The 27342-nt window shown below is 36.2% G+C and overlaps 1 protein-coding gene, 1 long non-coding RNA gene and 1 pseudogene across 6 annotated transcripts in view; 2 read left to right on the top strand and 1 right to left on the bottom strand.

Moving 5' to 3' along the window:
- Window positions 1–212: 212 nt before the first annotated feature.
- LOC121319648 lies at window positions 213–5697 on the bottom strand. 4 transcript variants are annotated; one of them, XR_005950734.1, is made up of 8 exons: window positions 5642–5697; window positions 5457–5495; window positions 2767–2830; window positions 2180–2248; window positions 2000–2087; window positions 1293–1436; window positions 941–1046; window positions 213–736 (listed from the first exon to the last, which is right to left on the bottom strand). It is a non-coding gene; the product is annotated as an uncharacterized LOC121319648 (long non-coding RNA). The 4 variants fall into 4 exon arrangements; XR_005950733.1 differs by having other exon boundaries at window positions 214–736; window positions 2772–2830; XR_005950735.1 differs by lacking the exon at window positions 2180–2248 and having other exon boundaries at window positions 215–736.
- Window positions 5698–7551: 1854 nt separating this feature from the next.
- On the top strand, window positions 7552–17928 carry LOC121319105 (annotated as a pseudogene).
- A 2066-nt stretch (window positions 17929–19994) lies between these two features.
- LOC121319650 (protein kinase C and casein kinase substrate in neurons protein 2-like) overlaps window positions 19995–27342 on the top strand; it is a 29613-nt gene continuing 22265 nt past the window's right edge. Inside the window, exon 1 of one of the 2 annotated variants that reach the window (XM_041257282.1) lies at window positions 19995–20118. The gene's annotated coding sequence lies outside the window, so the exon portion shown is untranslated. The remainder of the gene's footprint in view (window positions 20119–27342) is intronic. The other variant, XM_041257281.1, reaches the window with a different exon arrangement.

Genomic DNA, 27342 nt, shown 5'->3' on the forward strand with positions numbered 1-27342 from the left:
GACACCCTTGAAGTAACCTCTCCACTGTTTACCTGTTTCTGTATATAACAGGATGTTGAATATTAAAAGGTTTGGCTCTTGGCTAGCAAACCATTTTTCCTAAGCCAGTGTTTTGGCTGTAATTTATATGGGGGTGAGGTAAAACTGAAGGAAAAAAGTAGGTGCTAATCTGAGTCATTGAGTTTTATGAAACATATATAATATCAGTACAGCATCTACAAAGGAGAAATACAAAAAATACAACATTTTTTTAAGATTCTTTTTATTTTATATTGCCAATAGAAAATTATGATTTAAGTTAAAAGAATGAAGGCCAGCATTCCTCAATTAGTTGTTTTACAGCAGTGACACTTTGCATACATTATAATAATCACACAGGTGTCTGCAAATATAAAATCTATTAGACAGTTATCCAGTAACAGCCAAAAATATTCCAAAGCACATAATTTACTCTGTTAACCATGCTACTTTATTACCATTCATTTTAGAAGTGACCCAGCACTCAGTGTATCTAAAGCCTAACAAAGACAGAAAGAAAGATAAAATAGACATTCACCTCCTGGGTGGGGATTTCATTAAATGGTATTGGCCAAAGACCTGCTTGTGACCTTTCAGTGCAATTATGGACATATTCCTTGGCTTACAAATCAATACCAATAGCCACTCCGAGCAAAAACACAGCGAGAAAACCAGCAGTCCATTTGATATAGATGTTTGCTGGACAAGCATTAGCTACCTGTGTGACAGAAACAATATGTAAATATCCATTCAGCATTAAATAAGTTGTAACGCAAGTATTACAACCTTTAAATGTAACACAATGTTATGATAATATAGAACATGGAGCAGATGTACTTTTGCTCCAGGGCATCATTTTATAATGGAATAGACTTAGAAAAGGCTACAATGTATCAATTAAAAAAATAAAAAAAAATCTTACCCAGACTCTGAATCTCTGGATTATTGGATACTGAACTGAATTAATCAGACATCTTTTGATCATCCCAAACATGGCTTTAATTCCCTTGTAGAAGAAAAAAGATCTCCTAGAAAAAAAAAAATAATAATAATAATTAACTCAAGATTCTGACATAATCAGTAGCAAAAAAAATGTAACACAGTATTTGTAAGAAGTATAAAATAACACTGGAAAAAGAAGAGGAAATTAAAAATGCCATTGCATTTTATGAGTACTGTTGCTTAAATTTAATACAGCTATTGTTAAGTAACATGAGCTGCTGGGCATGGATATTCAGGATAAATTTGAATCTGGAACCAGTTCAACTGCTTACCATTGTGCAATGATGCTGGACGACCCATGTACACATGTAGTGGTACGTGTCCTGTGCAGCGGAATACTTTGGAAAGTTTCATTGTAATGCTGATTAATTTCATCTCCTATCTCTGCCAGCTGACGACCAATCTTACCAGCAGTTCTATTAAATATAGAAAATGATACATTTGCGTTATATCCTAATTAAAATATAACAGGATACATGTAATGATCCAATCTCATTTATCTTAGATTGAAAATGCAGAATATTACTTTGAAGGATGTATTCATAAAAAAAAAAAAAAATGGTTAACTTATAATAAAAGTATTTTAAAACTTAATTTTCATCAAATTAGTGATAATTCAGTTAAAGTAGATAGAAAAATCATATTAAATACAAACACTAGCTTTCAAAAACTCAAAGGGTGTCTTCTTTGGACTAAGTGGAAATTTAAAGAAACAGATCAACTGATTTCACAATATACATGAAAGTTTGTAATACTAAAAACAAACTTAATAAAATAAATAGCCAGATGGACGTGTTCTAGCACTTGTCAGTGTAATAATGTAGTTTTATGACCTTATTTTTTTAATATTTCACAAAACTACTAAGATCACTATTGGCCTTAAATGTTGCATTTCTACAATATATGCCATTACTCATAATGAGCATTTAACTTTTTTTAAATATATATAAAAGGAAACATTAATTCTAATATCATATACCTTATATCCGTCTCTGTGAGAGAAGCTTCTTCTGGCTTGTTATTGTTTCTGGCAATATTGCTTTTTGTTAGTTGAGCCATTCTGATCTCTGCATAAAACAATAAAAGGAAATTAAATGTATGTTATAAATGACTTGAACAAACTTATAAAAAGAAAAAAGAAAGTTGTCACTGTATTTACAATTTTGTACTGCAGCAAATGGAATGTATTCTACATTTTTGGGAGTAGATTGTGGAGCTTCTAGAACTTCTAGACAAAGGAGGGAAACCACTGCATGAGTAAATGTGTCATAAAACTTGAGTTAATAATAAACAAAAAAACTTAATTAACAAAAGAACCCCCTTTCTACCATGTTTCTGACAGGTCTGATCTCCATTGTGTGATTTAAGTTCCTTCCTGAGGAGCAGAGTCCATCAGAAATGACAGCGTTGCTGTAGGACCTGCATTATTATTGTGTTTTAAAGCACTATTCTTGGTGCTAACTTCCTGACAGAGTAAGACACCACATTAATAAAGCTGCCATAATGTAATAATTGAATAATCCCTTATTTTAAAACACACTCCGAGTGTCTGCATAGGCACTGTATTTTTTTAATTGAATGCACCCCTAAGTTGCACATAACAATGTTGAGTCGACAGCTTCGCTTATAAATTGGGAGATCTACAAGCTGGGATCACTGTAACTGAACGTATAGCTTTAAATGCAATGTTACGAAAGCAAAGAATCTCTCCAGCTTAACACAGAAAAACCAAAAAGAGAGTCGTACTTTACCATCAAGACGCACTGTCCACACTTTTCTTGTAATAAAAAGATCACCAAATGCCCTGAACCTGAAAAAATACAATACAATTGAACAGTTGCCAGAATAATGACCTACTAGAAAGCCAATACTGCAAACATCCTCACTACATGTACTGCCATTTGGAATTTAAATGGTGCAGAGATGAAAGAAGAATTAGTATAAAAGCAAGCAAAGAACGAAAAGTTCTGCTACAAGAAAGGGGTTAATACCAGGACGTAATGTGTGGGAAGACAAGAAGACGTTGCCAATGGAAAGTCAATTACTGACAGACATATGGCTACTGTTATTTTTAAAAGCAAACAACTGTTGTGATCATAACAGGATTCCATCTCCTCTGAAGAAACCACACACAGTCAAACTGCCTGATAATGGCCACTCAAGAGACCAGCTAAACATTGTAAGTACGTACATGTGATCATCTAACTTGGGGAAATACAGAGTACAGGGATTTATACATGTGGTATCTATATATGTCTGAAATGCAAAATAGCAGGAGATAATTATTTTCCAAAGCAGGCTATGTTCAACACTGATGTGTGAAATGTACAGTACAGCAATATGTAAGGCAATTGGTTTCAGTATGTGTGCATTAATATGCAAGTTACGATTTCAGATGTGCTGTTATTCTCAAAGAATCAACTACTGTAATGGTGTTTTTACACATAATAAAAACTAGCCTTACACCAGCATTCTCCTCTTTAGCCATCACTGATTAATCCATTAGAAACTCAGGTAAATATAAGCATAGTAACACAATAATAGTTTAGTATTCAACTACACAGGCAGCAGATAATGAACATGAACATGATATATGCCGGCCCTTCATTCTTTGTAAATATGCAAACATAACATTTGCATAAACCAAATTTTATCAGACCTCCTCATAAAATGAACACTCCTATTGATGCACGGTTTAAACATAGAAAGATTTTAGATCCCTTCTAAATCAGTTTCTAATCTACAATAAGGGAACAAAGCTTGAGCAGGTATCACTAATTTGTATGTTATCTAAGTTTATATAATAACACGCCGGTGTTTGCCTAGAAGGTTTTACACAGTGTTGACACACCTCATAGATAAACACTTTTTTTTATAATGCAAGTCCCATCAATATGAGTATACAATATTTGAGAGAGAAAAAAAAACAAAACACTGACTGTATCAGATGGAAAAGTTTAGATATATGTCACATGTTAACAACTTTTTACTATAATAAATACTTTAGTCCACTGTTCATCGACCCCACCTTCCTTGTAAACCTGTACTTCCAGGTTTGAACCTGTACTTCCAACTTCTTCAAGTTTGCTTACTATACCAGAATCTAAGTCATTAATGTAGATTAGGAATAGCAGAGGACCTAATACTGATCCCTGTGGTACTCCACTGGTTACCTTGCTCCATTTTGAGGTTTCTCCTCTAATCAGTACTTTCTGTTTTCTACATGTTAACCACTCCCTAATCCATGTACATGTGTTTCCTTGAATCCCTACTGCGTTCAGTTTGAGAATTAATCATTAAGTAAATGTGTGCATTAAAAAGTAATTAACCCAAAGCTAATTTAGTAAGCCAGTTTATTTGTGTGGACTTATCTTAATCACATTCTATATAGGAAGGACGAGCAATTCATTATTTCTTCATGCATTTTTATGTTAATAGACACTTTTCACATCCATGCCGGTCACAATTATTACACTGTACTCTATTAAACAGACTTTGAAAAAGTAAATAGACTTAAGAATGAAAGCTTTTTTTTTATATAGCTTGTTAGAGTTCATTTTTTCTTTTCATTGGAACAGAAAAGAAAAAAAAAATGTTTAGATTTCATATATACATGTGTCATTGTCTATTTTATTATCTATATGCAACAGTTAATAGCACAGGGAAACAGGCAAAAAGCATTTGCCAGTGTGAATTATATTTAAAAAGTCTAAACCTGTTGAAAATATTTTATCCAAGTGAACAAAAACGGTTGACCAATCTACAATACAGGTATAAACAATACAGGTTATTTTAATGGATGCGTATTGGGCAGAGTATTCACACTACCTCTTTACTCTGTGTTTGTCATGGGAGAGGCCTGCCAATGTAATCCCTCATTAGAATATCAAGAGCTCTCGACGAATAAAACAATGGATAAGAAATATATATTTTTAAAAATTGCATTAAAATTTGCTACTTTTTGTAGAAAACTCAAAACGTGTTTGACAATATAAATTAAACATTTGCTTTTCAGTTGAAGTAATCAGTATTATTTTAATACTTTTATTAAGTTATCGGTATTCAATAGCCATGTATAGCATATATATATATATATATATTATATATATATATATATCCAGGTCAGTCCCAACCAACTAGGTACAAAGGTAAGATAAAACGCCATTTTGCTTTCAGTGTACTAGCCTGTCATACAGGGCTGAGATCATCACCGACAAACAATTGCTATAAATGGATATCATTACCTGGTTAAGTTAGGACAAAATCTGTAAATTATGAACAAATATCTGAATTTCATAATTTGAAATATGACATACACAGAGACGCTTTGTATCTAAATGCAGTTATACACACAGCCAACACCGTTTTAAATGTGTTATTGACAAAGAAAGTAGTGAGCAGGTGTAATAAACCAACCAAACAGAAAACAAGCGTACCTGGTTTTGTTCCTGATAAAGATTAAAGCGAACGCCGCCCTGCAAAATACAATGTGTAAATGTATAACAGTATTGGTTTCGACTAATCATTTTAAATTATAACCACAGTTATTATTATTATTATTATTATTATTATTATTATTATTATTATTATTATTATTATATTGTAAACGTTCATTACTTACAGCAGCGTCCTTTAACCTTTTCTTGTTGTAAACTACAATCACCTGAGTACGTCACATATAATTTGGTCCCGCCTATGGTGGGAGTTGTTATGATTAACAAAAACACTTGTGCTGTCCGTACTGTAGCTCCCATATTGAAGAACAGAAACGCTGGAAGGCATGTTGCAGTTTATCATTGTAACTGTAAATCATTAAACAAGTAATATATATATATCCCATGCGTCGTTATATATATATATATATATATATATAATATATCTATAATATATCGTATATATATATTATATATACAAGCATATCAAAATGTTATGTTTATACTACAATACATTTTACAAACGGCAGCATTCTGGAGATAGTGCCTTCAATGCAAACATTTTATTGTTGTTATTTTACACAGCAATGTACTGCAAAGATAGGACTATTTCATTGTGTCCAGGAATATACAAAAAAACTGCTGTAGTTTCCCAATTACTGTTGTAACAGTGAGTGACGAGGGATTCTGGAACATGTAGTTTTGTGTAAATGTCTGCACAGGTTGTTGCCCGTCCGTTCGCGGAGATCGTTCTGCGCAGGTTATATGCAGAATCTGACCAATTTAGCCAATGATCTTCTAAGAATGATCTCCGTGAACGCACCCATTGGCTAAAACAGGTCAGATTCTGCATATAACCTGCGCAGAACGATCTCCGCGAACGGACGGGCAACAACCTGTGCAGACATTTACACAAAACTACATGTTCCAGAATCCTTCGTCATGTCTTCAGATGTATAAGGAACTAACATTGCAGGTACTACTGTACCAATGTATATTCTGAAAATCTTTGATTGTTGTTCTCAAGCCTTCTGTTCTGATAAAGTGTTTACAATTATTTGTATTGTACATTTTTATAAAATGACGTAATCACACACAAATACATAAACCCGATATACGCTACTTGCATAGGAGCCGGTTCTTGTATGCTTTAGTGCGAGAGGTTCGCGGGTCCGCGCCCGCCCTCCACCTGTGTGTGGATTGCCTCGCCCTGTGTGATGCGTTAACCGAGACCGCTACAACGCTATCTAAACACTAGAACACATTACATGTAGGTGTAAATTACATGTTGTGAAACAAACGAATTTATGATGTCACCCTTCGAAGAAATTATTTTCTTGTATCGTAGTTCCACCTTTAAACGTTTTGTCCCATGTAAGGTACTACTTGTCTGGTGATGTTTAGCGTCTCTGGTTGCTAGGTTATTGAATCGGAAGTGGATCAAATACCTGTAAACTGTACAAATTTACATTGAATTGGAACGATGGGTTTGACTGGAGGAGTCTTTGAATAAAGGCAGATTTTATCTCCAAAGGACCAGTACGGTGTGTATACCAGGCACCCATCGAGCACATTACGTTTGAACGTGTTGCCGGACGGTGTTCAGATCGTTCATAGTAAGGAATATACATACAGCGTTCAATGAATGGTGTTCACAATTACCCACACGAGAGAAAAAAACAGGGCATTTTTGTATTTACTCTATTTTGACTGTGACTGTGTGTTTGTGTCATAATCAATAACTACTAGAAATGTAGGCATGTATAACGATGTTTTAGTGTTCAGCGAGTCTGAGAAAACCCCTTTATTTGATCAGGTTAGAACCAGTTTAGAGACCTGGGGAATGGGAGACTTGTATTGAGAATTATGGTCAGGGTATTGAGAATGCAACAGGACCCTGAATGCCAAATGGCCAGAAAGATATTTTTGAATATTTTTTGTTCACACATTAGACACTTTAGATCTGAAAAACAATGTTGAAATAAGCTTTATTCTCAAACCTACCTTATAGTATATTAATATGCAAGCCACTGACTACCACCAGTGTACAATGTCCTCTCTTTTAATTCCTTTTCAGAGTTAAGCTCTGGGAAGGATCATGGCTGGAAAAGTGAAATGGGTGACTGATATAGAGAATTCCGTGCTTGTTAACAACTTTGAAAAGAGGGTGGATTCAAGTGTCCGAAAGTGAAGATTGGAATTTTTACTGGTGGGTGGGAAAGCCTTCTTCTATTTTTAACACTGTCATGAGCAAATAAATACAATATAATTACTGGAAGGTTACTTTAAAATTAAAATGAGACATTTGTTAAAATGCTAAAATACACAGAGAACATAACCATGTTGTACTGAATATTTTATATTGTTCTGAATTCTTAGAAATAAATGTAATTCTCTCTTGGCTGAAATGCAAGCAGGGTAAAATTGTGAGTGACTAATATCTTGTAACAGTAGAAGGTGATAAGCTGTGCTGGTCCACATAAAAGACCTTTGTGGTCTCAAACGGATGTATTTATATACATATTCAGCTGATACTATTAAAAGATATTGTAAAAAAAAACAAAAAACCTTGGCTTTAAATGTGGTAACTGAAATTTTGCTGTTTCATTTTTAACAGTCTTACTTCCTGTCTGAGGGTTGGGTGATAATTGCACTCTGCTTGCAATAAGACAGTAAACAATTAATCTGTTAGTGGGTATTACATGTTATAAAAGGTTTAGCAGCTGTCAAATGTTGAATACTATATTTTATGTTTGTGGCTGATTTTAATCACATAAAATCTATACAGTTTGATATTCAGCTGAAAAAAGTCATATGATAAATCAAAGATCACAGGACATGATGAGTGAACTTATAGGAAAACAACATCACAGGATGTGTTCTATATGTCATGTGTGTCAAGTGAGTGGGTTAATGGTGCTTGGTATGCCTCACCTCCCATTATGTTAGTTAAGAAGATACAGAATTTGAGGAACGAATAAAACAGTGCAAGGCTAAGGTTTGGTTTTTTGAATACAGTATTTAAACATGAGGAGCTGTTGTGTGTGATTTAATTTTTTTTTTTAAGTTTTATAACATTGTTCTGTTTTCAATTCTCATAATGTGGTCAGAGTTTCAGAAACAATGTAGTGTACTGGCAAGAACTTGTACTGTATGATATTAATTCCTCAGTGCCAACAACAATGTGCTGTGTGTCCTTACTGTGGTAAAACTACATGAAACTGAGATTGTAGAAACTACATGACATTTTTTGACCTTTAATGCAGTACACAGAGATATAATCTACTTTTGTAATAACTATCAGAGTTGTCACTTCTTTCTTTCATTCCAGGATGAGCGTGCAGACTATCCGAAATGTTTTCAGTGTTGACAATGGGTATCGTCTCTCTGATGACCAAATTGTCAATCATTTTCCCAATCACTATGAGTTAACCAGAAAAGACATGATGATAAAAAACATAAAGAGGTATAGGAGAGAACTTGAAAAAGAAAGCAGTCCTCTGGCAGAAAAGAATGAACATGGCAAATACGTTTATTTAGGTAGGCTCACAAATAAATAACACTAGATATAAAATTTAATAGCTCACTAACCGTATGTATTCTACAGTAATTTCAAAACAATTGGACAAGTGTTTAAAATGTGTAAACGTTTGTTATGTGCAGAAACAGTGATTGTAATAAGATTTAAAACAGATGAGATGACATGTACTTGTACTGTTTACTTCAGTTATTATACACTAATGGGATAAAATAACAACTACTGAACACTTGACTTATAAATCATAAATCATAAGGCCAAGTAAATGCCTTGGCCACGTGTCAAAGTCCAGGCTTTATTGAGTTATACCTCAGTATTTTTTGTTAGATTAGCTTTGTAAGAAAAAATATATATTCTCACAAATATTTAATACCTTGTCTTTGATTAGATTTTGTTCCAGTGATATTCATGCTTCCAGCTGACTATAACCTGTTTGTTAAAGAGTTTCGGAAAAATCCGTCTATTACCTTGGATAATGAAACCTTGTGGGAAGGCTCAGGGTAAAGGAATATTTCTAATAAACAAGCTCTCTCAAATCAAGAAATGGTTGCGAGACGCAGAACCTCCACGTAAGTACTGTATTATGATGCAGAGGTACTCGGTTGCAAACTGCTGAGAATGTTTCCTTATTTTGTCTTGTTTATTGTGTGTAATTTGTAATGGAACAGGGCAGTTATTACTGCTTCAAATAGATGTATGAGCAATTTGGAGCTCATATTACTGCTGTAGGGGTTTTAATAGCTTAATTATTTTATGTTTGCAATCATTCTTGGTGGTTCTGCTTTCTGTTGCTCCAGTATGGAGTTATATATTTATTCTAGGAGGAAATGGGTCTGGGAGGAGTATTGCAATGTGAAAAAGCAAATAACATGACATAAAAAGTTATGCACTCCTCTGCTGTTTTTATTGTAGTCTGGAAGTCTTGCTTGGAATAAATTCCAGCAGTGACCATCACTGGTTGTAGTGCTGTTTTTTTAACTGGTCATAAAGGTTCAAGAGACTATAATGTTGGTTAAAGAGCTGGTTTATGAAATAAACGGTCCATTTAAAATCCCTTTACGGTCAAATTCTTTTGTCTCATTTTTTGTTGACTACAAAATAATAGGATTACTGCAAATCAGCTGGGTATCCAGAAATCAACCAGCAAATGTGCCCAAATCTTTATTTCCAGTCTTTCTCCCTCTACTGCAAGAAAAATGATCTGACCAGCTTAATCTTTGACAGTTATCCTGCATGTTTAGTGTACAGAACACATTTGTGTCATGGTTGTACTGCAAAATAAAACATTTTCATGATAATTAGGTGTTTTTCTTAGATTCAGGAATTTAATAGTCACGTTATATTCCACTCTCGCTTTAGTGCCATCTTGACACCTGCTCTGTATTTTGTTGTATAATGAAGGATCACTTTGATTGAGTCTTTTTAGTTCTGTGAATATCAAGGCTCTACAGATATTGTTTTATAATCTAAACACTCCACTATCAAACTAATGCACTTCAAAAGATCTCAGTGAAATTGGGATTAGCCACTAGCCAACTGTAGCAATCAGTCATCTGCTGAAGTGTTTTGAGAGACAAGAGAACTATTTCAAAAGATGTGTTTGAACAAAACAATAGGTTCATTGTTCAGTTGTAGAATGAACAGCATGCACATAGGAATTAGCTAACATATTTTTTATGACTCGCACATTTGTTTTTCGTCTGACAGGCAATGGTTGTAGAATGCAGAACAGGTAATTTCAAATCTCTTGATGTTGTTTTTGGAATCTGTCCAATACTTTCTGACCCCTTTATTGAAAACACTTTTTGATACATTATACTTGTAATGCTGTTTGCAGACTGCATTAGCGTCAGCTGAAAAAAAATGAATTTGAAACAAATATTAGAAAGTGGTCCTGGTATGGTTGCACACTGGTTCTGCTCTGGTATCATGGTACTGCAATTAATTGCTAGTGTGTATAGGTTCATATAACCGTGAATCCATTATTTTATCAAAATACTAAATTGTTACCACCTTTGGGCCAGTGGCTTGTACTATTAAAATTATTGTGCTACAGTACCATTTCTCTTTCATACATAACCATTGTATTGCCATTGTGGTGCCACTATGATCATTTGGTAAGGGACAACTGCCATCATGAAAAAGATACTGTAATTGTTAATACTATTAAAGTGTTACTTGCAGATTGGCCAGTTTCAGTGCTTGTTTGGAACATTACTTCATTTGATGAGCTCTATCTTAGTCAACCAAAGTTTGAATGCATTCAAATTTGAATGTTTGTGCAACATCTGTCCTGTACTGGGGGTTTTACTGTTGATTTCTCTTGTTAGTTTTTTAGCTGCATGCAGTGGAAAAGAAGCATATGTCATTTCTCTTTACATTGACAATCCCTTGCTTATTGGTGGTGTGGCAGGCTGGCGAGTGGATAGAGGCCCAGAGACAGACTGCAGTTCAAAAAAATAACTATTTTATTATAAATAAACACAAAATGAAAGGGCACAAGGGCCAAAACAAAACAATTTAAACACAAAGAAAGACAAAAAGCAAAATTTACAAAAATAACAATCTCCAGGCTGGGCAATACCTTCACTGGATTCAAGCTCTCCAAACAACCAAAAAAAAACCAACCTGCTTCCTCAGCTCCCCTCCCCAAATGAGAAGCAGAGGCCTCCTTTTATATCAGGTGGCTGGGCGCTGATTGATCGTTAATCAACCTAATCAACCCCAGCCACCTGAACATAATAAACCCAGGCAGGTAGGGGAAGTTAACCCCATCCCTGCCAATTTAAAGGGCAGAGCTTTGCTCTGCCACACACCTCCCCCATGTACAACGTACACCGGCCGCAATCGGCCAACTCCCCCCTTCCCTCCCCCCAAGAGTCCAATTATGTCCCTTGGGTGGGCTGTTATGGTGGGTGGTGGTGGGCGGGGTTGATGTCGGAGCCCCCAAGCCTTCTTTGGTTGAGGGGGCCCCGAATCTCCAAGGTAGCACGGCGACGGCGGCCCGGCTCCCTCTGGTGGCGGAGGCGGCGACTGCGGCCCGGCTCCCTCTGGTGGCGGAGGCGGCGACTGCGGCCCGGCTCCCTCTGGTGGCGGAGGCGGCGACTGCGGCCCGGCTCCCTCTGGTGGCGGAGGCGGCGACTGCGGCCCGGCTCCCTCTGGTGGCGGAGGCGGCGACTGCGGCCCGGCTCCCTCTGGTGGCGGAGGCGGCCCCTCCCTCTCGGGCTCTGAGAGCGGCGGCGGCGGCTCCTCCCTCTCGGGCTCTGAGAGCGGCGACGGCGGCTCCTCCCTCTCGGGCTCTGAGAGCGGCGGCGGCGGCGGCTCCTCACCCCTCTCTGGCTCTGGGAGCGACGGCAGCTCCTCACCCCTCTCTGGCTCTGGGAGCGACGGCAGCTCCTCACCCCTCTCTGGCTCTGGGAGCGACGGCAGCTCCTCACCCCTCTCTGGCTCTGGGAGCGACGGCAGCTCCTCACCCCTCTCTGGCTCTGGGAGCGACGGCAGCTCCTCACCCCTCTCTGGCTCTCGGGAAGGCGGCTCACCCCTCTCTGGCTCTCGGGAAGGCGGCTCACCCCTCTTTATTGGAGTGACCGGGGCATCTCCCATGTCTACAGCCAGGTAATTAGCCACCATGAGGGCAACCTCTGGGAAGGAGGCCGGGTGGTGCTGTTCCTCCCACTGTTCCCACCTCTCCCCATCTCGACGCCACAGCGTGTTGATAACTATGGGGAGATCGTGGACGAGGTCTGCCTCAGGGTGCATCAACCAGTCCCAGATCTGGGAAGGTGGTGAAGGTGGTGGTGCTGGAGGTAGTGGGGTGGCCCCTGATGCCCGGGGTGAACACGGCACCTCTTCCTGGGCCTGGTTGTAGGGGCATCCTGCCCAGTTGTGGCCGTCCTCCTCACACCGGCCACACCAGTTTGCCGGTGGCACGTCTGGGCAGGACCGCCAACGATGGTCCTCCTTCCCACACCAGGAACACCAGGGGAAGAGGCTGGCCGGGTCCTCCAGCGGTGGCTGCAGCAGCTTACATTTCTTCAGCTGCTGCTGCTTTTCCTGCTTTTGTCGCTGTCTGCTCTTTCCCATTTAAAAAAAAAAAAAAAAAAAAAAAAAAAAAAAAAAAAATTTTATCCCAAAAATTCCACAAAACAAAACAAAAATACTGCTCTGAGCCTCTAGGTGGCACTATCCCACTTCTGACACCAAATGTGGCAGGCTGGCGAGTGGATAGAGGCCCAGAGACAGACTGCAGTTCAAAAAAATAACTATTTTATTATAAATAAACACAAAATGAAAGGGCACAAGGGCCAAAACAAAACAATTTAAACACAAAGAAAGACAAAAAGCAAAATTTACAAAAATAACAATCTCCAGGCTGGGCAATGCCTTCACTGGATTCAAGCTCTCCAAACAACCAAAAAAAACCCAACCTGCTTCCTCAACTCCCTCTCCCCAAATGAGAAGCAGAGGCCTCCTTTTATATCAGGTGGCTGGGCGCTGATTGATCGTTAATCAACCTAATCAACTAATCAACCCCAGCCACCTGAACATAATAAACCCAGGCAGGTAGGGGAAGTTAACCCCATCCCTGCCAATTTAAAAAGGGCAGAGCTTTGCTCTGCCACAGGTGGAAAGAAATTCGACCTGCTGTTACATGTGAGTATTTGTCTATTTAAAAAATTATTCCTTTGAATCAGCAATTCATGTATCTTGCTGTCAAATTGTTATAGTTAAAGGTAAAAAAAGTGAACCAAACATTGGGCCTCTATCAAGAGTTACACTGTGAAACAGCTGGAAACAGTGCCAATTTATATGTTTTCATACCAGCCTCACCATGCGCATACTGGCGAATACATGTATTCACTTTTGGTATAATAGTGTACATCAAAGTAAGATGAGTCAGTGCACCTAAAACTCTTATAATATTGGAAGTATCCAACGGCATAATATTGTCATCCTTCTTCTCACCAGAGGCACATTTTCACTTCACTTGTGAGGAACAGAAAGCCATGTATAAGGCGTGAAATTGCGGAAACAACACGATACCATATGCAGTTCATAAGGAAGTAAATCACTCTTGGTTACTTTCAAATGCATTTTATTTTTTTCGTGAAAGTAATTTTAGTTTCAGATGAAGGTATAGGCAATTCCTTTGTGGTGTCTTTGGTTTAGATACTTATGAGTTTTCTTTTTTTTTTTTATCATATTGTGCTTTTCTAGGTACAAACTGGGATTTTGTCGGTTTTGTACAGTGAAATATACTCCAAGTACAAGTGAGCTGGATAATATTTTTGTGCATCTTACAAATGTAGCAATACAAAAACATGGGGTAAGTTGAAGTGTAATTAAGAGAATAACGGCTGTCTATTATTGTCTAAAAAGTAAGAACTTGTAAAGTCATGCCTGTACAATGTAAACGGTATTAAAAGTCATCTTTAAAGATGACTTTGACTTACACAAGGACACCCAATTTTTATTTTAGATACTTGAATGGCAGTCAGAGGTAGCTCTGACATACTCTGTTGAGATGCTGCATGGAAAACCATGGCTTTTCTTGCAGCAGGATCAGATTGCATGCATGGACTAATAATGGTTCACAGATTTAGCATAGGGTTGGCTTCAAATAACTGTAAAAACAGTTCTTATATTTATTCGAATTGGTTAGTTTTGTATACCTTCTGTGAATACAGATATTTCAAGTATAAAAAAAAAAAAAAAAAAACAAGCTGTTTGTTTTATTGAGTTCTAAATAAAAAAAATGAAGTGAGTGCTAGGGACTAACTGTCTTGCATAAGGCCCTGGCCACATGATATGCTAGTAGCTGGACCATTGGTGTGCAATTGGACAACAGCACAGGATGTAATTTAGCACCAAGAAGCATTGTTAGCTTTTACTTATGTAGCATTGTATTTGAAATATCTGTCCTAAAGTGACGTTGCCTTGGTAATACAAGCAAAGAACCAAAATGATAATGCTACTATGTAAAAACAGTGGTCAGCACTCCTTTAAAGTAAAATATACAGGTTGGGGTCAAACAAAACTGTCAAGTAAATAAAACAGTTCTGTTAGAGTGTGGTGGTGAACATTTAGACAAAAAAAACAAATATAGAAAACAACTATTTTAACTTATACACAAGAAATATGATCTGTACAGAGATTAGATAATTAGTAAGATGTATCTTGATTTCAGGATGACTATAATCACATCCATGGAGGGAAGTGGACAGTGAGCAATTTGCGATTGTATTTGGAGAGCATGCGGGGCAAGGAGGTCACAAGCAAGTTATCTGATGAAATGCACTGGATCATTGTGCAGTCACTCAAAGCTGTTGCGGTGAGTCTAGGCTTTGCTTTTATACTGTATTTCAGAGACAAACACTAGTGAAACAAACCCACTGAAGCCATGGGTTGGAGCTTCCATTCACTATGTAGGTATTACATTCCTGAGGAACAAGCCTCAGGAATGCTATTAATATTATGCAACAGATTTTTAAAGGTATTTCTTTTTGTCTGAAATAATCCACTCAACTGTAGTCCACTCAGTAATGGTGGTTAACTTTTTCAGAGCAGGGCTTCATCGTCCGTGGGACATGTTTCATCGGTAAACTGCAGTTTTAGCACAGATGTTATTAATTAGTGTCATCTGTGAGATGTACTTTGAGTAATAACTGAAAGGCTGGCCGCAGAGACAACTATAGGAGAGCAGTGTCCAGTTGTTCTGTAATCTAGGGTCAAGCTCAGTTTAGCTAAATACTTTTTTTTTAGCCAGTATGTTTGTTTGTTTGTTTTATTTGTTTGCTTTTCATTTACAGTCTGTAATGAACAATGACAAACACTGCTTTGAATGCTACGGTTATGGCATAATTATTGATGATAAACTCAAGCCATGGCTTACTGAGGTAATTATCAGATTTCCTGTGGTTGTAAAAAGATTATAATTAACCTTTTCATAATTTCATAAAATACATATATTCTTTTTTTGTTGTTGTTGTTTAGTTAACATACTTTTACAGATTATAAATCTAGCTTTTTTAATAAGTGTGTTAAATTGAAGTTTATTGAAATTAAGTTTATTGAAATTTTTTTAAACAAAAGCTGAAATTCAAAAGCATTAACAAGTCAGTTCTTTTAAAATTAATTCAACTACAGATCCTTATACAGTATGTAAATCAGTGTTTTGGGTGTGCTGACTTTGGCTGTAAAAGCAGCAAGATCATGTTTATTGCCTTTTAAAATATTACTTACTGTACGTTCTTGATTTTAGGTGAATGCTTCCCCTCCCTCACTTCAAGCACAGCCAATGACCGAATACTGAAGTATGATCTTATTAATGACACTCTTAATATTGTGACTCCAAATGGTGAAATTCCAGACTGCAGATGGAATTGGAGTCTTTTGGAAACTATGAACTTTTGTAGGTGTTCCAGGTTTCAGCATTTCCATTTCTTTTGGAGATCGTATTCTCAAACTGGAGATCCCAATACATTTCTGATATGAAGCATGGGGGTTTTATACAGCCACACAGGTTTTTGTTGGGTTTTTTTTGTCTCTTTTGCAATGCTTGAAAAAAATATCTATTTTTACATATTTTAGAGAGACTGATTACCTTAAAGGGCACTGCTTAACGTTCTAGAGGTACATTGTTCTGTAAACATAATAGCAGTATAGCTCAGGCAGTATTCTGTTTGCCTCCCTATTTTGTCTCTCAGGGTGACGTAGTGGCAAGCAGTTTGAAAAGTGGAGGAAGTTAGTTTCCCAGCAGACAAAACTACAATATCTTTGGAGAACAAAGACTGCATTGTTCTCCAAAGCATAAACTTTGGAAGGATGTATTGTGGTAAATAGAAATGAAGAAATTCTGTTTTAGTATAATGTATTTGTGGAACTGTAGCTTTACAATATAAAGACACAGGTGTTGACGATACCTACAATATATAGGTTGATCTATAGAATATCGTTTAGGTGCAGTAAATTATTTGTGAGGTTTTTTTTTGTTTGTTTGTTTGTTTTTAACTAAAATGAAATACTAATTGAATTATTGAAATCCCTCCAATTATTACACACAGGTATGATGAAGAAGTGGCTCAGAGTGAAAATGCTGATCGTGATCTGAGGAGCTGGTCAGGGCAGTCTGTTGGATCAAAGGGAGGAAGGATGAGCAGTTTAGCAAGACCGATGCCTGCCACATGGAAGTGATAGATTGCTTTTGAAAGAGAAAGTCCTTTTTATATGAGAGAACTGGGAAGGGAATGCAGCTGGTGGTAACTGATATGCAGAACAAGGACTTTGCCATAGTGATCTTGTAATGATAATTTTGTGCACTGAAAAGCAATGTGCATTCCAAAGCCTGAAGTTACAATTCACTGCTGATAAATGCATGATGATCACGGAATACTTTGAGGTTATTTCAGTATTAAATGCATTGAGTACATTACAGTTTAATTTTTTCAGGATCTGTAAAGAATAGTACAAAAATGTAAAATGCCATATTGTTACCATTTTGTATACTTAAGGTAAAGAGAAGGTTCAATTTTTTTAAATTCTATTTTAAGTTGCATACTATGAACCATCTAACAGTACTAGGCTTTAAATATTTACCCAATCCTACATTATGCTATATGTATAAATTGCATGATACACTGTAACATTCTGTATTTACCAATATCAGTTATTACCTGTATGATATAAGGGTGTAACGGGTGAACATTTGTATTATTTACTTTCTGTATATAAAAAAGCAGTGTGCTTACGTTCCTAAGGGCTAATATTCAGGACAACATCAAAAATCACCAGTATATGAAAGAGAAGACCAGGACCATACATTTGGCTGGTCTGAGAACATATGCCGATAGGCAATAATTACTGAATTTGTTCTATATTTAACACTAGCTTCCAATAATGTTTAATAGCGCAATAGATTCTGTTTAACCTGAATATTAACCTATATGTTATAAACACCAAATGTCAGAATTATTCAAAAATAAAAAAATCTCTTATACAGTATGTCTAGTTTTGGTATTTTCTGTAAGGGCTGGGTATGACAGTAATTTAATTGACCTTGCACACATTCTTCAGGTATTGCTATCCTCAAGCTCTCGGTATATCAGTTTTTTTTTTTTTTTTTTTATTATTTTGTAAAATATTAAAAACAATATCTACACTGCAAATATTTCACTAAGAGTAATATTGAGCTAGTAAAACCATACTGTAATTTTATTATCATATTAAGAACAAGACGGTTCATCTCAGTAGTTTTTTTTTTTCTGTAAAGAAAAAAAAAAAATAGAAGTACACTCCAAGCATCAATGGCACTGATTTTACTAAGCTGCTTAAAAATGAATACAGTAAAAAAAAAAAAAAAAAAAAAAATCTGATTACTCTGTAAATCTACCCCAATATGTCAGCTATGTAAACTGACTTTGCAAATGTCAAAGAAAAGTCTTTAATAATATTTACGGTAATATTACTGTTGCAACTCTTGCATAACTGTTTGAGGAAGACAGTTCATATGCCACACCAGATGTGAGGAAGTTAAAAAGTTGTTAAATTGATAAAAGGAAATTATGCTATTCTCACTTTCATTCTAGATCTGTTCATTTGATTCCAGCAACTGATACAGCACCTTCTATATTGTATACTTATTATTGCAATTCTACAGTGATATTTCTTGTTACTGAACTACTGATGCTTGATAACCTGAAAAAACTTAAAACTTAAATATCCTGCTCCTGTTTTCATTTGAGCTAAAACTCTGTTGCCTCTGTCCAGTAAATGACTAAATATGAAAATGAACACTACTAGTTTGTACAGTTTTTAATGTATTGTGTCATTGACAACCATTTGTTCTGTATCAAGTCTGCAATCAAGTAAAAAATCTAAGCGTTCATGACTATTTTATTTCACAAAATAACCACCAAGTTACACAAGAACACCAAAGCAGGTGTTGAACTTGAGTCTTTTAAACCTTTGGTGACCATTAAAAACAAACAAAAAGGCAAACTAGATAGAATTATATCTGATAATTGTGAGCTCAACTTTGGAACACCCCACATTTACTGTATCTGTCTCCTGATTATAATACAGTTCTTAATTCCATACAGGATTGAATATCCATATAAAAATAAGTATATTACAAACAGACTTTTGCAAATACATATACAGTATCATCCATATTTGATAAGCAGGGTGTGGGGATAAGAACAAATGAACCAACCTGATCAGACATTGATGTACCTGTGAAAAAAAAAAAAAACTTGTTTAATTCAGGAACAAGTGATAATCCTAGGACATACTTACCTCTAAAAATATGTTATTAAACTACACACTGACTATCGTGTTGTTTGGCTATGATTGTCTACATGCAACTGACCAACATATATAATTTAACATGATTACCTAGAATTAATTATCCAGATCGATTACTAAAGCAGCCTACTAAACTAACTTCGGGTAGATTTTTCGGTGTTCATTTATGTTATGCTTTTGTAATCATCGCAGGTGAGATTAATCTAACAAATGCATGTAACCATTATCTGCATATAGCCACAGTGAATGAAACGCGATTTACAATATTTGTGAAAACTGCTTGAATTGTAGTGTTCTGGTCAACTCGCAATCAATCGTTCTGTGAACTACGCCATGACGTTACAAATACAAAATGACAAGTACTAAATGGGTTCCCTTCAAACTGAAAGCTTACATTGCACATTCCTTACTGAAATGCCGAACAAAAACAAGTTAATTACTTTTATAAATACATACACACTACTTGTCTGTTAATTAGTAACAAGTAGTCTAGAAAGGTTTCGTGAATATCGCATTTTATTTTATTAATCAAAACAGTCTTTAAATACACTCATGACCTATTCGTGTTTTACTATGCGATTAAAAACGGTATTCTATATAACACCATATGTGTCCAAAAGTTCAAATATCCAACGACGGACACTGTCACAAAACACTTCGCACAACTTTTTCACTTTTGGGATGTGACGTCAGAGAGTAGCGCCGCTCCCACTGATTTGAGTCGTGAGTGTAGCTGGCTGGCAGAGAAGGGGAAAGGACGAAATCCATAATTTGAGAGGAGACACTTCAGCAAAGTAACACGTATCTGTCAGGAACATTATTAAGGTACATTTAAAAAATTCGTGATTGAGAAGTGTGAAATAGTGTAAACAGTATTACATTTAAAACAATACGTGTTATGTTATGAGCAACTAGAACTAGTCTGAAGTAAATTTAGCTTACTCGGTAACTTATCCTTCTGGCTTGCTTGAGTCAGGCGGTTTGGTATCCGTCCTAGTCACAGCTTGAGGGGAAAATACCAAGTAAATGCACTGAATGCATTTTTTTAAATGTAACACCTGAAAGTGAATATGTTTGAAATATAATAATGTATCTTCAATATCAATCCATTTATTCGGGTGCGTTTTCGAAGCTTATCCTGTTATTTGTGTGTCATAAATATCATACACTTTACTGTGAACGGTTAGATTAAGTCAGAATAGCGTTCAGTTAATAAAGCAAGATGTGTAGATTTAGAAGCGAGTCATAAGTTGCGGTATATGCTGACTAATTTACATTAACTCGGTGTAAACTACTGGTTGACCACGGGTGTTACGACAATTATATTACAATGTTTGTTTTTGCAAAGGTCGCGCTGTTTTCAATAATTATCAAATGCTAACGTGAAGAGTCAAGGTGAAAGAGTTATCCATGCTTTCGGGAAGTTATACTTTTTTTTTTTTTTTTTTAAACTAACGCTATGTTGTCGTATGGCAATGTTGTCCCCCTCAAATCTTTTGTTTCAGTTGTGTGCTATATAGCCCCTACAACAAAACTAGTCACTCATTAGATAGATCTTTGAAATCGTGACCCACGAAAAGTGTATGACATTGCACAGTTCTTGTATAATTTTAACAATTACTGTATAGTTTAGGGTAAGTTTGCAGGCGGAGCGACATAAAAAATGTAATGTTGTTCGCCTATGTTTATCATACCATTGCAGTGAAATAATTCTACCTAGTTTCAGAGTATTAAAAGGGCGTGGCAGGACAAGGTTATTTTTGGTGGCATTCTAGTGTAATTGTAAACACTGAACTCTTTCCTGTGAGAGCAGTCGATGTTTATATATTCAGTGTACTATAAGTCCACATTTATAAATTGACAGAAAGGCATGGTGAGGAGGTGTCTTTCACCCCCTCGCCGACTTTTTAATATTCTACAGTAACTCTCAAATTATAATTTCTGTACCCTACTTTCCATTGTTTCATTTATCAGCCTATGTGGAGCTGAAGCAGGTTGATAAACAAACTTTATACTTACTGGCTGTACTCAATACCATACTTGGCTTTCATATACACTGTAGTACAGGTACATATTTTCCTGAGTAGTACTGTTACTGTAAGTATATTTACAGACAGTACAGTTGTTCACATTGAATAACTGCAGTACTTAGAAATGTATCTAATTTAGGCACTGTTTTACTAGACCCAGTGGAGAGTTTCGGAGACAGCTGTGGATTTGAAAGTGCTCAGAGACAGCTCAGCATTTTACTAAATTTTTTTTTTTTTTTTTTTTTTTAGCAGTTACTTGACCCTCTGGCCATTCAAATTCTAAAAATACTGGATACTTTCAAAGTAGCTGGGGGTCTGGGTATCAAATGCCCTGTCCTTCAAAGGGTTGTTACAGGGTGTGACATCAAGGTCCCTCCCCTTCCCTCCCAAATGTTTATATGCAGATATTTCTTTTATGGACTGACATTTTACTTGTAATTAAGCAATGCCATTATTTATTAATTTACTTGATGGTACTATTTTTGTTAATTAATTATTGTATGCTGGTTACTCTGTTACCAACTAAGGAATTTGACCTTAAGCATAATTGTGACATAGGCCCTACTGTATGTGTCATGTGGTTTCCTATAGCCTCGGGCTGTACAATATAACACAGCTGCTAGATTTTTTACATACAATATGTGGTTTTATATATGTTACTGAAAGGTGTATTTTGATGCTTTTTGTTAATATAACATAAATTGCATTTGTATTTCTACCTACTAAGACTTGACTTGAACAGACTTTTCAGATACATGTACCACAAGAAGACATTTTGTTGAAGGCAGGAGAAATATTAATAGAAGTATAGTTAATTAATTGACAATCAGTATTAACAAGACAGTGAATGTGTCTAAACCTTATACCATTGTTGGAGGTAATGTTCTGCATACCTCATTTAGGGAGACGGTGCACAGTATCTTGATATCGATAGAATCGCGATACTTTGGATCTTATGCCCATTACATGTTAGATGGCTGCCAAATTCCTTTGCAAGTACAAAGTACATAAGAGGCTAATACGCAGTTAATAATGCTACAGCATGGTGGAATTCTTGCTGTTTACGCACGCACGCACGCACGCACGCACGCACGCACGCACACACACACACACACAGTCACCCTCGGTTAACTTGACATCCTATGGGAATGCCATTTAGTGTAGACTTGTCAGAGGTGCCGAGTTAACCACAGGTTAACTTGAGCATGAGCCATGGCTTTAGCATGTATATAACTAGTGCTGAGACAAATGTCAGAATATTCGAACAAATATTCTTTGACTTGTATTCAGATATAAAATTAGATGTTCCTATTCACTACAAATGACAAAAATACATTGCACTTATTTACCACCTCACCAGAATTTTGCACAACAATTTTAAAAAAAATAAACAAACTAGATTATGTGTGTGCACACAGTTATCTCTGTGGAAAGCCATCTGGGACAAAAATGCGTTGGTCTGCTTTAGAGCGAGCCATAAAAAAAGCAAGCAAGCATGTCATTCTGAAATGCCTCACTTAAACAATACCCAACTTCCTGAAAATGTTGTGTAGTTATATTGTTTCTTATTGAATGAACATAAAAGCAGTAAATTATATTCCTAAGATACAAGTCATTGATTCATTATTTATGTATTTATTATTTATGCAGGAAGTTAATCCATTGAGACCGTGGCTGCATTTGCAAGGGGGTCATGTTAAGCAATTTAAGAGGATTGTGACCTCAAACATTAAACTTCAAGCAAGTTTGAAATAACATTCGTAATGTTCTCGTCTTAGTTTTAGAGGAAACAAATAACACAATTAAAAATGGATTGTTTTTATTCATAAGACTACTGTATACACAGTATTTAAACTGCAAAATCAAATGTCAGTCCATTTTGTCTAATCAGTTTGACATAAATTAAGCCTTGCATAGCCCCAGAATCAGCTGCTGCTGTATGAAGAGAGAGTTTGTTTTCTTTGGGTACTTTGTCCAAATTAGGAATGAACTATCGGACAATTGAAATTCAGTCTGACTGTATCCTCTAGCAGACCGAAGACCAAATAGGCTGCCTCTTCTGTATTTCTGTTCTTTGCTTGTTTGAGCGAAGCGATATAATCAGATTGTAAAATACCAAACAAGCAAAGTGCGAAACACAAAAGAAGATACAGCTTCATTGCCACTGACTATAAAACTGGTAAGAAAATGCAACACATAGTGTAAAAGACACAATTTTCTTTATTTCTTGCATATTAAAAGAGAATTTGGCATTTCATACAGCTTTAACACTAGAACGACCGCATTTTATAGGCATACCTAAAAGAACCATGACCAGTCAATTTGACTAGCGTGTTAAAAACAACATAAATTTATTATAATGAAAGGACAAATAACTGAATATTGTAGTTTTATTCAGGAACATCATGTAAATCATCTACACAACCAAAACACAGTAAATAAATAGACATTTGAACATAAACGTCTTTATATAAGGACATAGTACATAAAGCTCAACCAATAAAAAATGAAATAAACAAGTATTTCAAAATAAATGTGTATGTACAGGTATGTCATGTACATACAAAACTTTACAATTGAAACAATGTCAATAAGTTCATGTACAATCATTTACAAAGTCATAAGTGCTGTCACAAATCACAGAAATACTGCGCTTTTTAAAGTATGCATTGTACTGCAGACTATCAACAGTAACCCAGGCTTCTGGCACCAAATGCTCCATGAGCATATACTAGTGCAATGAAAGCTTCTAATTCCTTCAAAGGCATTGACCAGGAATCGTCTTGTAGTTGTCGCTGGGCTTCTGCTTCAGTGCAATGTTGTATGTGGTGAAGCGTATGCATGTCAATCAATAGGTGAAAAGCACTCAATGCACCCTCATCAGTGTTGCGTTTTGCTTATGCCGTGGGCCCTGGAACTTCCCTCAGAATATTATGTTCACCCCTTCTAGTTGCAGCTTCAACACCAGGATTTATAGTGTTCCAAACTGTGCCATCATTACCAGCCTCTTGAGTGCCAGGTGGTGCTGGTGCTACCGCTGGAGAAGTGGCTGCCTCCGATGAAGTAGCGGCTGGATCATTGCAGGGGCTGCCACCGGATTGCTGCTTCTTCCACGGGATCTCTTGCACCCTCGGTGTCACTGCTGCTGGAAAATTCATCTTTGCAAACCCAGTCTGCTTCGGAGCCAGATACGTTGTTGTCTGTCTGTGCTGCATCAGAATCGTTGTTTGGTAAAATTTGTAGTAATTCCAAACACTGCTTTGCTGACCTGCGTGTTCCACAAACCAATTTCAATGTGTATTGGGGTAACAATGAATTTCTTAGAAAAACGAGTAACGAGACTGCAGGCAGACAGCCTGGCACTGTGAGCTGTCAAGGCTGATTGATTGGGCTATCAGGTGGCTCATTGAAACAATAGAAATATCAGAAGACCACTCACTTGAGGAATGCAGACTGAGCTAATCAAGCAAGTCCCGACTGATAAATATAAATAATACCGCAACATTTAACACAGCTCTGTATCTTAAACACACGCACCACAATTTAAATTTGAATTCCAAAAAACGGTCAAAATGATCACCTTAGTGTTAAATACTCCTATTACAATATATAATAAAATAACACATTAATACTTTCCTTGAAGCAGATTTTTTATAACTAGGCCAGATGTTTTACATACAGGGGTATCTTAGAAGTGCTATAAAAATGTGAACAAGGAATGAAAAAATGAAGCACTGGTGTGGAAGCTGATTCACGCAGTTACTACAAGAAATGGGTTGATGAGGTTCTTGCTTGGATCAATAAACAACCAAATGAGCAAGATAGGCCAAATGGACCTTCTTGTTTGTAACATTACTTATGTTCTGAAAGTCACATACAACATAATACCGCCATTAATCTGTACTATATAATTATTTTAGAAAATAAAAGTACACACATAGTATAAATGATAAACTAGACTAGCCTGATTGATTCATGTACACTTGTAAAACTTTTTAATGAACACAGTAATGTGTGTTACAATAGGTAATACCAACATTGTATTCCTTTAAACACTGCGTTCATTTGTTCATGTGTTAGATATTTAGAAAATCACCACTTCCAAATAATTTAATAAAATTAGTTCAGCGGATTTAAAAAAACCATATTTCAGACAAAGAACTGCTTCTGGTAGTACTAAAAACGCTGCTAACATATACTTAATATTGAAAAGTTAAAAGTTAAGCATTATACTTAATACTACATTTGTACAACAAATGTGCTACTAATGTAGATGCCGCCTTATGTGCTATTAGAACAGAATTGTGTTAAGCTTATTCAAGCCAAATGTCTTAGTTGAAACAATGCCCCAGTGCACCTTAAATAAGAACAAAATACATTTTTTACTAGAGAGAGGAGTTAAAAATCTTGCAAAGAAAGTAAATTAGACAAGACAACCGCTCTGGCTACTATCTATAATAAACTGTAAGCGTTTTTATTGCTTTCATGCTGAACCTGCAGCCATCTGTATTGGCAAGTTCCCAGCCATTTCATTTATTTATTGCATTTATATAGCACTTTTTATACAAAGGTATTGCACTGCACTGTCCATAACGGAAAAAAGAACAAATTACAATACATTTGTATAGCATAGAAGAAACCGTACTTCCTTGCACCAATAGGGACCACAATAAGCGTTACACTGATAGGAAACCAACATTTTTCAGAGATCAAGATCAGAATGAAGAGATGACTTGAAAAAATCTCAAATTCTTGAATGTAAAAGTGAATTCTCAGATGGCTGACTTCATCTTTCAAAATACTGCTTGTTTTCTTGACTAATTGTGTAGCACTGACAGTAACACAACATGGTTGTAAGCTGAAGGTTATAGTTTCAAATCCCACGCATGCTAGACCTTTTATGTTTTATATTCTATCAAAAATGTTTGGGTTTTTTTGCAGGCAAATGTTCAATTTTAAAACAGAAATAAATGGTTAATATAAGTGATATAGATGTAAGTGTGTTCCCGGGTATATTTCCATGTTGACAAAACAAGTTAATTGTCATTAAACTCAGCTGACCTGTAATATACATATGAGTATGGGGTTTGCAAAAAAACTGGAGAAAAAGAACATTTTTACCTTACTTGGCAACTTATTTCTCTTACTGTATTTCCTTACATTTCACCTGAGAGTGTTGGAGACTACAAAGGAAAAGTGAAATGGTGCTTTTGGCTGATTTTACTCTTGCTGTGCCAATGCCCTCTAAACACTAAAAATATCGTTGCTGTAGTGAGTATCTGGCAATTGTCGCTCATAACTTGGCGCGAGGAACTACCGTTCCTCTCAATGTGGTACTTCATTTTCTTAGCTTCATTTTCAAACCACATTCATAATCTGCACTATAAAAAGTAGTCTGATCAAGGAACAGTCAATTTTTTTTTATCTAAGTCTAAAGAAAACTTAGTAAATCAGTATCTAATGAGTTATGTATTATAACCTTAAGCAAGGACATCACTCCTGATTTATGAATGTTTCGTTCCTAGCATTAGTTCAGCTGTAGCTGGGGAAATGTACTGTAATTGAACTGGAAAGAGAGCTACAGCAAGTCATCCAAACACCAAATGAAGAGTTATTGATGTTGCGGCTGCTTCTCTGTTCAGTTTGCAGTTTGATTAAAACGTTGTTGTTATTGGAAGACTTCAGGACCGTCTTGCACTTTATTCTTCTTGCACAGAACTAAGAATAGCAGTATCATAACTCGCTGTAATATGGTTGGAAAATAATTCAAAATCTTTTGAATATTTTTTTATTTTTTTTTTTGTTCAGATGACTGGTTCTAACAGCTGTACACCCTAACACGAAAAGACTACAAACCCTTTTCCATTTTCTTTTTAAGCCGCATGTAAATGCTCAGCTTCAAGTTTAGTCAGTGCTTCAGATAAGGTTTTCGGTCATTGTGTAATTTACTATTCAATGTTAATTTAGATACTGTAGTCCCAGATTACAGCGAATGAGGTTCTGTGAAACTAGCTGTTGG

Source organism: Polyodon spathula, chromosome 8 (genome assembly GCF_017654505.1).
Source record: "Polyodon spathula isolate WHYD16114869_AA chromosome 8, ASM1765450v1, whole genome shotgun sequence".
NCBI classification, from domain to species: Eukaryota; Metazoa; Chordata; class Actinopteri; order Acipenseriformes; family Polyodontidae; genus Polyodon; species Polyodon spathula.